General features: G+C 38.2%; 1 protein-coding gene across 2 annotated transcripts in view; it reads right to left on the bottom strand.

Moving 5' to 3' along the window:
- Nucleotides 1-14,338, bottom strand: part of DENND4C (DENN domain containing 4C) — a 130,814-nt gene that overhangs the window by 6,333 nt on the left and 110,143 nt on the right. The gene's annotated exons all lie outside the window — the stretch shown is intronic.

The raw sequence follows: 14,338 nt of genomic DNA on the forward strand, positions 1-14,338 counted from the left end.
GTGATTTTAGAACCTAACTGAAATATAATCTGCAACTTCATTGTTTCTCCTATAACTCAGTTTTTTAATTAACAAAGAACTTTGTTCTTTTTCAAGATTGTCTGAGCTATTCTGGGTCCTTTAAATATCTACGTGAATTTTAGAATAGGCTTGTCAATTTCTGTAAAAAAGACACCTTGATTTTTGGTAGAGATTGTGCTGGATCTGTAGCTCAATTTGGAAATACTGCACTGCCATCTTACTATTAAATCTTCCGATCTATAAACATGGGATTTCTTACCATTTATTTAGGTCTTCCTCAGTTTTATGCTGCTTCTGCTTTATTTTTTCCTATTTTATTATTTTTTAAAGATTTTATTTCAGAGACAGAGCATGCAAGGAGGGAGAGGAGTAGAGGAAAAGGGAGAGAAATCCTCAAGCAGACTCCCCACTGAGCTTGGAGCCCCATGGGGGACTTGATCCTGGGACCCTGAGATCATGACCTAAGCAGAAGAAATCAAGAGCCGGATGATCAGCCAACTGAGCCACCTAGGCACCCCTCTATTTTATTCTTTTTAATGCTATTATAAATGGAATTCTTGCTTTCATTTTTGATTATTCATTGAAAATATATGGTAATACTTAATTTCTATGTATTGATCTTATATCCTGCAACTTTGCTGAATTTATTACTTCCATATAATGTGTCTATTCTTTTTAGGATTTTAATCTGTTAGAGCATATAATCCACAAATATAGTTTTGCTTCCTCCTTTCCAATTTGGATGTCTTTTATTTTCTTGCCTAATTGCTCTAGTAAGAACCTCCAGCATAATGTTGAACAAAACAGGAAAAAAGACATCCTTGCCTTGTTCTTGTACTTAGGGATAAAGTATTCAGTCTTTTACCATGAAGTATGTCAGCTGTGGGTTTTCATAGATGCTCATAATCAGGCTGAGGCAGTTTGTTTCTATTCCTAGCTTGTTAAGTGTTTTTACAATAGGTGATAGATTTTGTCACATGCTTTAGCTGACTAAGCCTATTAAGTTGATCATGTGGATTCTGTCCTGTATTCTATTGGTATGTTAGATTACATTACTTGATTTTCAAATATTAAACCAACACTGCATGCTTGGGATAAACTACACTCACTCATGATAAACAGTCTTTTTCTCTGTATTGATGGATTTAGACTGGTAGTATTTTGTTGAGGATATTCATGTCGATATTCATAAGTGATACAGATTTTTTTCTTATGGTGTCTGGTTTTTTTTCTATCTGTATCATACTGGCCTTCTCACCAAATCTCCACTATTCCCAAGAGTGCTCTTGGGCTTGAACTTCTCCACACTGTTCCAAATAAAGTCATTTCCTTTGGGGAAGGTTTTAGAGCTCAATGTTCTGATGGCCTGTTTCTTCCCTTGGGTAAAAATCTCTGAGCCACTGTTCTAGAGCTGGGGCTGGGAACAGTGGCCCTTTTCTTGGAATGACACTTCTGCTTTGTGAACGGGGGGGGGGGGGGGGGGTTGGGTGGGGACAGTTGATTCTGGGCTTTTCAGCTTGTCTCTCCTGGCATAATACCTTTATGAGCAAGATGGGCTGAGAACTGAGGCCCCTGTATTCATTGCTTGCTGAAGCTGAGATAGAAATGAATGGGTGCCGGGCGGAGGACGTGAGCATCTATCTCTCCTGGAATTTAGCCTCTGCCTTATAGAGCTGGGAGAATGAGAACTGCTGGCAGTCTGTCTTTCCCAGGGAGATGCTGTAGTTCTTAGCTGAGAGCTGGGGGTAGAAGTGGGGAGTGGGAAAGAACAGAAAATTGTAGCTCAAATGCCACAGAAACTTACTGTTTTTACTGAAATTCAGTATATTTTCTTGAACAAATGTTTTGTTTGCTCTGTACCCTCAGACATTACTTTCTAAAAATTTTTATTTTTGAGGGGTGCCTGGCTGGCTCAGTCAGTTGAGTGTTCTGCTCTTGATTTCTGCTCATGATCTCAAGGTCATGAGATTGAAACCCAAACTGGGCTCTGCGATGGGCATGGAGCCTCTTCCTTAGGATTCTTTATCTTTCCTCTATCTCCCTACCCTGTTCATGCTCTCTCTTAAAAAAAAAAAAAAAAAAAAAACTGTTGAAGTATAGTTGACATACATTTTATTATTTAAGCATTTTATTATTAATATATGTTATATATTAATAATAATATGAATAATATGAATAGTATTCAGGTGTTCAACACAGTGATTTGGCAATTCTGTATTTCATCACAATAAGTGTATCGTCACCATCTGTCATCATAAAACACTGTTGACTATATTAACTTTGCTGCAGTTCTCATTCTCTGTGACTTTATTATATAACAGGAAGTTTCTATCTCATAATCCCCTTCATCTATTGTGTCCACTCCTCACCTTTCTCCCCATTGGCAACTATCAGTTTGTTCTCTAAATTTACGACTCTCCTTCTAGTTTTTTGTTTTTTTAGTTTCCACATATAAGTGGAACCGTACAGCATTTGTCTTTCTCTAGCTTATCTCATTTAGCATAATACCCTCAACATCTATCCATGATACTGCAAATGGCAAGATCTCATTTTTTTAATGGCTGAGTAATATTCCATTATGTAATATTCCACACACATCTTCATTATCAATTCTTATCTGTTGAGGGACACTTGGATTACTTCCATATTTTGGCTGCTATAATGCTGCAATTAACACAGGGGTGCATATATCCTTCAAATTACTGTTTTCTGTTTTCTTTGGGTAGATACCCAGTATTACTGGATCATATGGTATTCTAGATTTAATTTTTTTAAAGATTGATTATTTATTTATTTGGCGGGGGGGGCGGGGGACAGACATAGGCAGAGGGAGAAGCAGGCTCCATGTAGGGAGCCTGACGTGAGACTTGATCCCGGGTCTCCAGGATCACACCCTGGGCTGAAGGCGGTGCTAAACCGCTAAACCACCAGGGCTGCCCCTAATTTAATTTTTAAATTTAAAATTTACAAACCTCCATACTGTGTTCCACATTGTCTGCAACAATTTACATTCCTACCAACAGTGCACAAGGGTTTCCTTTTCTTTACATACTCACCAACACTTGTTATCTCTACTTTTTGATACTACCCATTCTGACAGGTGAAGTTCACTGTGGTTTTGATTTGAATTTCCCTGATAGTTAGTGATGTTGAGCATCTTTTTATGACTCTTGGCCACGTGAATGTCTTCTTTAGAAATGTCTTTTAAGGCGATCTGCCAATTTTTTAATTGGATGGTTTATCTGTTGAGTTATGGAAAGTTTTTTTTTTTTTTTTAAGATTTTATTATTTGCAGAGCTGCCATAGCCACCGTGGCTGTTCCTCCTGGGGCCTCACGGGGTAAACAACCCCCACTGAGCCCTGCAGCAGGCAGGGAGCAGAGCAGCTCCACCAAGTGCTAACACCTGAAAATCAGCACAGCAGGCCCCTCCCCCAGAAGACAGCTGGATAGACCAGTTCCAGGGGAAGTCAAGGGACTTAAAGTATACGGAATCAGAAGATACTCCGTGTTTTTTGTTTTTTTTCTTTTTTTTTTCTTTTTGATTTCTGATTGTTTCCCCCACCCCCCTTTTTTTTCACCTTTCTTTTTCTTTCTCTTTTTCTTTTTCCTTTTTTTCTTCTTTTTCTTTCTTCTTTTTCTATTTTCTTTCCTTCTCTCTCTTTTTCTCCTTTTCCCAATACAACTTGTTTTTGGCCACTCTGCACTGAGAAAAATGACTAGAAGGAAAACCTCACCTCAAAAGAAAGAATCAGAAACAGTACTCTCTCCCACAGAGTTACAAAATCTGGATTACAATTCAATGTCAGAAAGCCAATTCAGAAGCACTATTATACAGCTACTGGTGGCTCTAGAAAAAAGCATTAAGGACTCACGAGACTTCATGACTACAGAATTTAGATCCAATCAGGCAGAAATTAAAAATCAATTGAATGAGATGCAATCCAAACTAGAAGTCCTAACGACGAGGGTTAACGAGGTGGAAGAACGAGTGAGTGACACAGAAGACAAGTTAATGGCAAAGAGGGAAACTGAGGAAAAAAGAGACAATTAAAAGACCATGAAGACAGATTAAGGGAAATAAATGACAGCCTCAGGAAGAAAAACCTACGCTTAATTGGGGTTCCCGAGGGCGCCGAAAGGGACAGAGGGCCAGAATATGTATTTGAACAAATCCTAGCTGAAAACTTTCCCAATCTGGGAAGGGAAACAGGCATTCAGATCCAGGAAATAGAGAGATCCCCCCCTAAAATCAATAAAAACCGTTCAACACCTCGACATCTAATAGTGAAGCTTGCAAATTCCAAAGATAAAGAGAAGATCCTTAAAGCAGCAAGAGACAAGAAGTCCCTGACTTTCATGGGGAGGAATATTAGGGTAACAGCAGACCTCTCCACAGAGACGTGGCAGGCCAGAAAGGGCTGGCAGGATATATTCAGGGTCCTAAATGAGAAGAACATGCAACCAAGAATACTTTATCCAGCAAGGCTCTCATTCAAAATGGAAGGAGAGATAAAGAGCTTCCAAGACAGGCAGGAACTGAAAGAATATGTGACCTCCAAACCAGCTCTGCATGAAATTTTAAGGGGGACTCTTAAAATTCCCCTTTAAGAAGAAGTTCAGTGGAACAATCCACAAAAACAAGGACTGAATAGATATCATGATGACACTAAACTCATATCTGTCAATAGTAACTCTGAACGTGAACGGGCTTAATGACCCCATCAAAAGGCGCAGGGTTTCAGACTGGATAAAAAAGCAGGACCCATCTATATGCTGTCTACAAGAGACTCATTTTAGACAGAAGGACACCTACAACCTGAAAATAAAAGGTTGGAGAACCATTTACCATTCAAATGATTCTCAAAAGAAAGCAGGGGTAGCCATCCTTATATAAGATAAACTAAAATTTACCCCGAAGACTGTAGTGAGAGATGAAGAGGGACACTATATCATACTTAAAGGATCTATCCAACAAGAGGACTTAACAATCCTCAATATATATGCCCCGAATGTGGGAGCTGCCAAATACTTAAACCAATTATTAACCAAAGTGAAGAAATACTTAGATTATAATACACTTATACTTGGTGACTTCAATCTAGCTCTTTCTACCCTCGATAGGTCTTCTAAGCACATCTCCAAAGAAATGAGAGCTTTAAATGATACACTGGACCAGATAGATTTCACAGATATCTACAGAACTTTACATCCAAACTCAACTGAATACATATTCTTCTCAAGTGCACATGGAACTTTCTCCAGAATAGACCACATACTGGGTCACAAATCGGGTCTGAACTGATACCAAAAGATTGGGATCGTCCCCTGCATATTCTCAGACAATAATGCCTTGAAATTAGAACTAAATCACAACAAGAAGTTTGGAAGGACCTCAAACACGTGGAGGTTAAGGACCATCCTGCTAAAAGATGAAAGGGTCAACCAGGAAATTAAGGAAGAATTAAAAAGATTCATGGAAACTAATGAGAATGAAGATAAAACTGTTCAAAATCTTTGGAATGCAGCAAAAGCAGTCCTGAGGGGGAAATACATCGCAATACAAGCATCCATTCAAAAACTGGAAAGAACTCAAATACAAAAGCTAACCTTACACATAAAGGAGCTAGAGAAAAAACAGCAAATGGACCCGACGCCCAGCAGAAGAAGAGAGTTAATTAAAATTCGAGCAGAACTCGAATTGAAACCAGAAGAACTGTGGAACAGATCAATAGAACCAGGAGTTGGTTCTTTGAAAGAATTAATAAGATAGATAAACCATTAGCCAACCTTATTAAAAAGAGAGAGAAGACTCAAATTAATAAAATCATGAATGAGAAAGGAGAGATCACTACCAACACCAAGGAAATACAAACGATTTTAAAAACATATTATGAACAGCTCTACGCCAATAAATTAGGCAATCTAGAAGAAATGGACGCATTCCTGGAAAGCCACAAACTACCAAAACTGGAACAGGAAGAAATAGAAAACCTGAACAGGCCAATAACCAGGGAGGAAATTGAAGCAGTCATCAAAAACCTCCCAAGACAGGGCCAGATGGCTTCCCAGGGGAATTCTATCAAACGTTTAAAGAAGAAATCATACCTATTCTACTAAAGCTGTTTGGAAAGATAGAAAGAGATGGAGTACTTCCAAATTCATTCTATGAGGCCAGCATCACCTTAATTCCAAAACCAGACAAAGACCCCACCAAAAAGGAGAATTACAGACCAATATCCCTGATGAACATGGATGCAAAAATTCTCAACAAGATACTAGCCAATAGGATCCAACAACACATTAAAAAATTATTCACCATGACCAAGTAGGATTTATCCCCGGGACACAAGGCTGGTTCAACACTCATAAAACAATCAATGTGATTCATCATATCAGCAAGAGAAAAACCAAGAACCATATGATCCTCTCATTAGATGCAGAGAAAGCATTTGACAAAATACAGCATCCATTCCTGATCAAAACTCTTCAGAGTGTAGGGATAGAGGGAATTTTCCTCAACATCTTAAAAGCCATCTACGAAAAGCCCACAGCAAATATCATTCTCAATGGGGAAGCACTGGGAGCCTTTCCCCTAAGATCAGGAACAAGACAGGGATGTCCACTCTCACCACGGCTATTCAACATAGTACTGGAAGTCCTAGCCTCAGCAATCAGACAGCAAAAAGACATTAAAGGCATTCAAATTGGCAAAGAAGAAGTCAAACTCTCCCTCTTCGCCGATGACATGATACTCTACATAGAAAACCCAAAAGCCTCCACCCCAAGATTGCTGAACTCATACATCAATTTGGTAGTGTGGCAGGATACAAAATCAATGCCCAGAAATCAATGACATTTCTATACACTAACAATGAGACTGAAGAAAGAGAAATTAAGGAGTCAATCCCATTTACAATTGCACCCAAAAGCATAAGATACCTAGGAATAAACCTAACCAAAGAGGTAAAGGATCTATACCCTAAAAACTATAGAACACTTCTGAAAGAAATTGAGGAAGACACAAAGAGATGGAAAAATATTCCATGCTCATGGATTGGCAGAATTAATATTGTGAAAATGTCAATGTTACCCAGGGCAATTTACACATTTAATGCAATCCCTATCAAGATACCATGGACTTTCTTCAGAGAGTTAGAACAAATTATTTTAAGATTTGTGTGGAATCAGAAAAGACCCCGAATAGCTAGGGGAATTTTAAAAAAGAAAACCATATCTGGGGGCATCACAATGCCAGATTTCAGGTTGTACTACAAAGCTGTGGTCATCAAGACAGTGTGGTACTGGCACAAAAACAGACACATAGATCAATGGAACAGAATAGAGAACCCAGAAGTGGACCCTGAACTTTATGGTCAACTAATATTCGATAAAGGAGGAAAGACTATCCATTGGAAGAAAGACAGTCTCTTCAATAAATGGTGCTGGGAAAATTGGACATCCACATGCAGAAGAAGAAACTAGACCACTCTCTTGCACCATACACAAAGATAAACTCAAAATGGATGAAAGATCTAAATGTGAGACAAGATTCCATCAAAATCCTACAGGAGCACACAGGCAACACCCTTTTTGAACTTGGCCACAGTAACTTCTTGCAAGATACATCCACGAAAGCAAAAGAAACAAAAGCAAAAATGAACTATTGGGACTTCATCAAGATAAGAAGCTTTTGCACAGCAAAGGATACAGTCAACAAAACTAAAAGACAACCTACAGAATGGGAGAAGATATTTGCAAATGACCTATCAGATAAAGGGCTAGTTTCCAAGATCTATAAAGAACTTATCAAACTCAACACCAAAGAAACAAACAATCCAATCATGAAATGGGCAAAAGACATGAAGAGAAATCTCACAGAGGAAGACAGACATGGCCAACACGCACATGAGAAAATGCTCTGCATCACTTGCCATCAGGGAAATACAAATCCAAACCACAATGAGATACCACCTCACACCAGTGAGAATGGGGAAAATTAACAAGACAGGAAACCACAAATGTTGGAGAGGATGCGGAGAAAAGGGAACACTCTTACACTGTTGGTGGGAATGTGAACTGGTGCAGCCACTCTGGAAAACTGTGGAGGTTCCTCAAAGAGTTAAATAGACCTGCCCTACGACCCAGCAATTGCACTGTTAGGGATTTACCCCAAAGATTCAGATGCAATGAAACGCCGGGACACCTGCACCCCGATGTTTCTAGCAGCAATGTCCACAGTAGCCAAACTGTGGAAGGAGCCTCGGTGTCCATCGAAAGATGAATGGATAAAGAAGATGTGGTCTATGTATACAATGGAATATTACTCAGCCTTTAGAAATGACAAATACCCACCATTTGCTTCAACGTGGATGGAACTGGAGGGTATTATGCTGAGTGAAGTAAGTCAATCGGAGAAGGACAAACAGGGTATGTTCTCATTCATTTGGGGAATATGAATAATAGTGAAAGGGAATAGAAGGGAAGGGAGAAGAAATATGTGGGAAATATCAGAAAGGGAGACAGAACATAAAGAATCCTAACTCTGGGAAATGAACTAGGGGTGGTGGAAGGGGAGGAGGGCGGGGGGTGGGGGTGAATGGGTGACGGGCACTGAGGGGGACACTTGATGGGATGAGCACTGGGTGTTATTCTGTATGGTGGTAAATTGAACACCAATAAAAATTAATTTATTAAAAAAAAGATTTTATTATTTGACAAAGAGAGAGAGAGAGCACAAGCAGGGGGAGGCAACAGAGGGAGAGGGAGAAGCAGGCTCTCCACGAAGCAGGCTGCCTTTTCATTTTATTGATGGTTTCCTTTGCTGTGCAAAATCTTTTTACTCTGATGTAGTCCCAACAGTTTATTTTTGCTTTGGTTTCCCAGCTTGAGGAAACACATGCATAAATATGTTGCTTATGCCGAAGTCCAAAGAGATTACTGCCTAGGTTTTCTTTTGGAGTTTTAGATTTTAGGTATCACATTTAGGTCTTTAATCCATTTTGAGTTTATTTTTGTATAAGATATAAGAAAATCACCCAGTTTCATGCTTTTGCATGTAGCTATCCAATTTTCCAAGCATCATTTATTTAAAAGACTTTTTCTCCATTATGTATCTCTTGCCTCCTTTGTTATAGAGTAATTGGCCATATAGGTGTGGATTTATTTCTGGGCTCTGTATTCTGTTCCATTGATCTATGTATCTAGTTTAGGGCCAGTACCATATTGTTTTGATTATTCTAGCTTCCTGTAGTAGATCTTGAAATTTGGGATTGTGAACCTCAAGCTTTGTTCCTCTTTCTCAAGATTACTTTGTCTATTTGGGATTTTTTTTTAGTTCCATACAATTTTATGATAATTTGTTCTAGTTCTGTGAAAAATGCTATTGGTATTTTTTATACAGATTGCATTGAATCCATATATTGCTTTGGGTAGTATGGGCATTTTAATGATATTAATTCTTCCAATCCATGAACATGGTATATCTTTTCATTTGTTTGTGTCATCTTCAATTTCTTTCATCACTGTCCCACAGTTTTCAGAGTACAGGTCTTTTATCTACTTTGTTAAATATATTCCTTTATATTTTATCCTTTTTGGTACAATTGTAAACAAAATGTTTTCTCAATTTCTCTTCCTATGTTATTAGTGTAGAGAAATGCTATCAATTTCTGGGTATTAATTTTTCTATCTTGCAACTTTACTGAATCTTAAGAGTTTTTTTGTGAAGTCTTTCAGGTTTTCTATATATAATATCATGTCATCTTCAAATAGGAAAAATTTTACTTTCTCCTTTTGAATTTGGATGTCTTTTAATTCCTTGTCTGACTGCCACAGTTAGGACTTGCAGTAGTACACTGAATAAAAGTGGTAAGGGTAGACATCCTTGTCCCTGATCTTAAAGAAGAGTTTTTAATTTTTTACTACTGAGTATAATGTTAGTGTGGGTTTTCATATATGGCTTCCATTATGTTGAGGTATGTTCCCTCTAAATACCACTTTGTTGAGAGTTTTTATCATGAGTGGATATTCTACTTTGCCAAATGCTTTTTCAGCACCTAATGAGATGATCACATGGTTTTTATCCTTCCTGTTAATCACACTAACTGATTTGTGAATATAGAACCATTCTTGTGTCCCTGAATAAATCCTTCTTGATTGTGGTGAATGATCCTTTTAGTATATTATTGAATTTGGTTTGCTAATATTTCATTGAGGATATCTCCATTTATGTTCATCAGGGATACCGGCCAACAGTTTTCTTTTTACATAGTGTCTTTATCGGGGTTTGGTATCAGGGTAATGCTGGCCTTGTAGAATGAATTTGGAAGTTTTCCTTCTTCCTATATTTTTTGGGTAGCGTAAGAAGACCAGGTGTTAACTCTTAAATGTTTGGTAGAATTCACATGTGAAACCATCTGGTCCTGGATTTTTGCTTGTTGGGAGTTTTTTTGATTACCAGTTCAACTGCATTACTAGTAATCAGTCTGCTCAGATTTTCTATTTCTTTCTGATTCAATTTTGGAAGACTGGGAATTATCCATTCTAGGAATGGATAATCTAGGAATTATCCATTTCTTCTAGGACCAATTTATTGGCATGTAATTTTTCACAGTGTTATAATCCTCTGTATTTTTGTGTTGTTATTTTTCGTCTTTCATTTCTGATCTTATTTATCTGAGACCACTTTTTTTTTCTTAATGAGTCTGCCTAAAAGGTTTATCAATTTTATCCTTTCAAAAAAAAAAAAAACAGCTCTTGATTTCACTGATTTTTTCTTTTTTTTGTCTCTATTTCTTTCCACTCTAATCTTTATTATTTCCTTCATTTTAGCTTTGAGCTTTGTTCTTTTCCTAGTTCCTTTAGATGTTAGAGGTTTGTGATTTTTGTCATCTTTTGACATAGGCCTGTGGCACTGTAAACTTCCCTCCTAAAACTGCTTTTGCTGCACCCCAAAGATTTTAGACTATTGTGTTTCTATTTCCATTAATCTACATGTACTTTTTAATTGTCTCTGATTTCCTTCATTGACCCATTCTTTGTTTAATAGCATGTTGTTAAGCCTTCACCTGTTTGTGTTTTTTCCAGTATTTTTCTTGTCACTGATTTCTAATTTCACACTGTTGTGGTCAGGAAAGATGCTTGATATGATTTCAGTCTTCTTAAATTTATTAAGATTTGTTTTGCAGCCAACATTGATCTATCCTGGACAATGTTCCATATGTACCTGAAAATAATGTGTTTTGAAATGGAATGTTCTACATATATCTCTGTTAAGTACATTTGGTCTAATGTGCCATTCAAAGCCAGTTTCCTTCTTGATTTTCTCTCTGGATGATCTACCCATTGATGTTTAAGTGGAGTGTTAAAATTCTCTATTATTGTATTTCTGTGAATTTGCCTCAATTTCCTGTGAATATTTGCCTTATATATTTAGGTGCTCCTATATTCGATGCTTAGATATTCGCAACTGTTACATCCTATCTTTGGACTGATCCCATTATCACTATGTAAGGCTCTTCTTTATCTCTTGCTATACTCTTTGTTTTAAATTCTATTTTTTGTCTGATAAAAGTATTGCTACCCTGGTTGCTTTTGTTTCATTCGCTTTCATTTGGATGGAATATCTTTTTCCATCCCTTCACTTTCATTCTCTATATATCTTTAGATCTAATGTGAATCTCTGGTCAGCAGCATAGAGATGGGTTTCGTTCCGCCCCCCCCCCCCCATCCATTCCATCACCCTCTGTCTTTTGATTTGAATATTTAATCCATTTACATTTAGTCATTATTGATAGGTATATACTTATTGCCATTTTGTTGTTTTCTGGTTGTTTTTGCAGTTCTTTTCCTTTCTTCTTCTCTTGCTCTCTTTCCTTGTAGTCTGAGGCTTTCTTTAGTGTTATGCTTGGATTCCTTTCTCTTTATTATAACATTTAGTATCTATACAGGTTTTTGATTTGTGGTTACCATGGGATTCAAATGTAACATTATATGTATATACCATTCTATAGTAAGTTGATGGTCACTTAAATTTGAACACATTTTTAAAGCACAAAATTTTTACTCCCCCTCCATGTTTTATTTATAGTGTTCCTATTTTACTTTGTGTATTCCTTAACTACAGAGTTCCTATTTTACTTTGTGTATTCCTTAACTAATTTTTGTAGATATAATCCTGTCATAATTTTCTTCTATTTATGCCTTTTCCTTTCACTTGAAAAATTCTTAACATTAAGGCTTATTTAGTATGATGAACTCTTTTAACTTTGCTTTTGGAGAAACTTTCTCTCTCTTTCAATTCTGAATGATAATCTTGCCAGGGGGAGTAGTCTTTGTTGTAGGTTTTTTTGTTTGACCATTTGACTATGTCATGCTCCTCCGTTTTTGCATGCAGTTTCTGCTGAGAAATGAGCTGATAGACTTATGGGGTTTCCCTTGTATGTAATGGTTTTATTTTCTCTTGCTGCTTTTAAAATTCTCTAGCTTTCTTTTTGCTGTTTTAACTGTGTGTCTTGGTGTGGCCTGCTTGGGTTCATCTTCTTAGGGGCTTTCTGTGCTTGCTGGACCCGGATACCTATGTCCTTCTCAGAGCAGGGAAAATCTTTCATTTGGGATATATTCCTCTGTCTCTTCATTTTTTTCTAACTCTGTGTTTGCTTCTCTATATTATGTAGGTCAGCTGTATCTCCTGGTCTTGAAAGTAGTGGGCTTGCGTAGAAGAGGTCCTGGTACCCTACAACACAATCCCCCACTCACTAGGACTAGGTACTCCGCAAGTTTAGTCTGCATGGGCTGCGTGTGTCCTCTTATTGTGGCTGAGCTGTGAATTTTATGGACAGGCTGGTGAGTGGGGATGGCCCTCAGCCTAGCTGGCTGCAATAAACCACTAGGTACATTGGGCAGGGTTTAAGAGGGCTGGCTGCAACCACCATGAGCCCACTGGTAGGTGGGACTGTCACTCAGCCTAGCTGCCTGCAATTTGCCTGTACCACAGCTGTGGGCACACTGATGGGTAAGGCTTGCTTCCTGTGTAGTTACGAGGCCTAACTGCAGACATACTGGTGTGTGGGGCTGTTTAAATCTTTGCCCCTCAGGGTATGAGTCACTTTGGAGGGAAGTGAGGCAAGTAGGTTTATGTGGAATGTCAGAGAGGGGCATGCGGTACTGGCAAGGTACATGGAAACTGTTAATACTGGCTCCCCCAAATGTCTAGCCATCTAGGCTGGGGGAAGGCAAGAAAAACAGTGCCTGCCACCATTTCTGTTCCCAGAGAAATATGCAGATCCTTGCCCCTTTGGCACATGCCTTACAAGTAGTCAATAAGCCCCTTTCACATATATCCTAGACACTTTTCAAACTGCTGTTTCTTTGCTGTGTTCTGGTGAGTTATTTAGGATGCTGGTTCTTTAAAGGTGGAGACTCAGTTTCCTATTGTCCTCTGGCTCTCCTGGAGTTAAGCACTGCTGATTTTCAAAGCCAGATGTTATGGGGACTTGTCTTCTAAGTCCAGGTCCCCAGGGCCAGGGATACCCAGTGTGGGGTCTTATCCTCCCTTTCCTCCATGTTTGTGATGTCCCTATTTGTGGTTTGCTGTGCTGGGAGTCTGGTTCCCAACTGCCCCTCCGCTTCTTTTAGCTATAGCCTTTTCTCTACAACTAGCTTTGGAAGATCCATTTTGCCAGTCTTTAGGTCATTTTCAGAGTTAGTACAACAGATGTAGCTGTTGCCTTGGTTTGTCTGTGAGACAAAGTAAACTCAGGACCCTCCAACTCTGCCATCTTCCCTCCTCTTATCTTCTTCTTTAGTAATTTTTTTTTTTTTTTTTTTTACCAATTATGATTGTTTTGCTGGGAAGTGGCTCTCTGAAGCTCCTCTTTCAGAAATCACTGGAAATTGGTACCATTCTAGAAGTCATTGCCCACTTACTTCTTATGTCTTTTAAAGTCCTTTACTTGCCAATTTTTCATTTAAAGCAGCCAGTCAATCCATTTTTGGGAAACAAGGCCATTCTTGAGAACTCTAAATTTTATTCCCATCACAAATTATAGAATATTTTGAAACACTTGAGCATTTCAAGAGAGGCAAGAAAATAACTTTAAAAAAAAAGCAACTCTAGTTCTATTATTATTATTAAGTAGAGTCCACACCTAATGTGGAGTCCAACAATGGGACTGAATTCATGACCTCGAATGAAGACCTAAGATGAGATCAAGAGTCAGATGCTCAACTGATTAAGCCATCTATCCAGGTGTCCCTAATTCTATTATTTTCTAGCATAAATTTCAAGTTTATTCTGCTCCTGTTAGGTATTTATTT

The sequence above is a fragment of the Nyctereutes procyonoides genome, unplaced genomic scaffold (genome assembly GCF_905146905.1).
Source record: "Nyctereutes procyonoides isolate TBG_1078 unplaced genomic scaffold, NYPRO_anot_genome, whole genome shotgun sequence".
Taxonomy (NCBI): domain Eukaryota; kingdom Metazoa; phylum Chordata; class Mammalia; order Carnivora; family Canidae; genus Nyctereutes; species Nyctereutes procyonoides.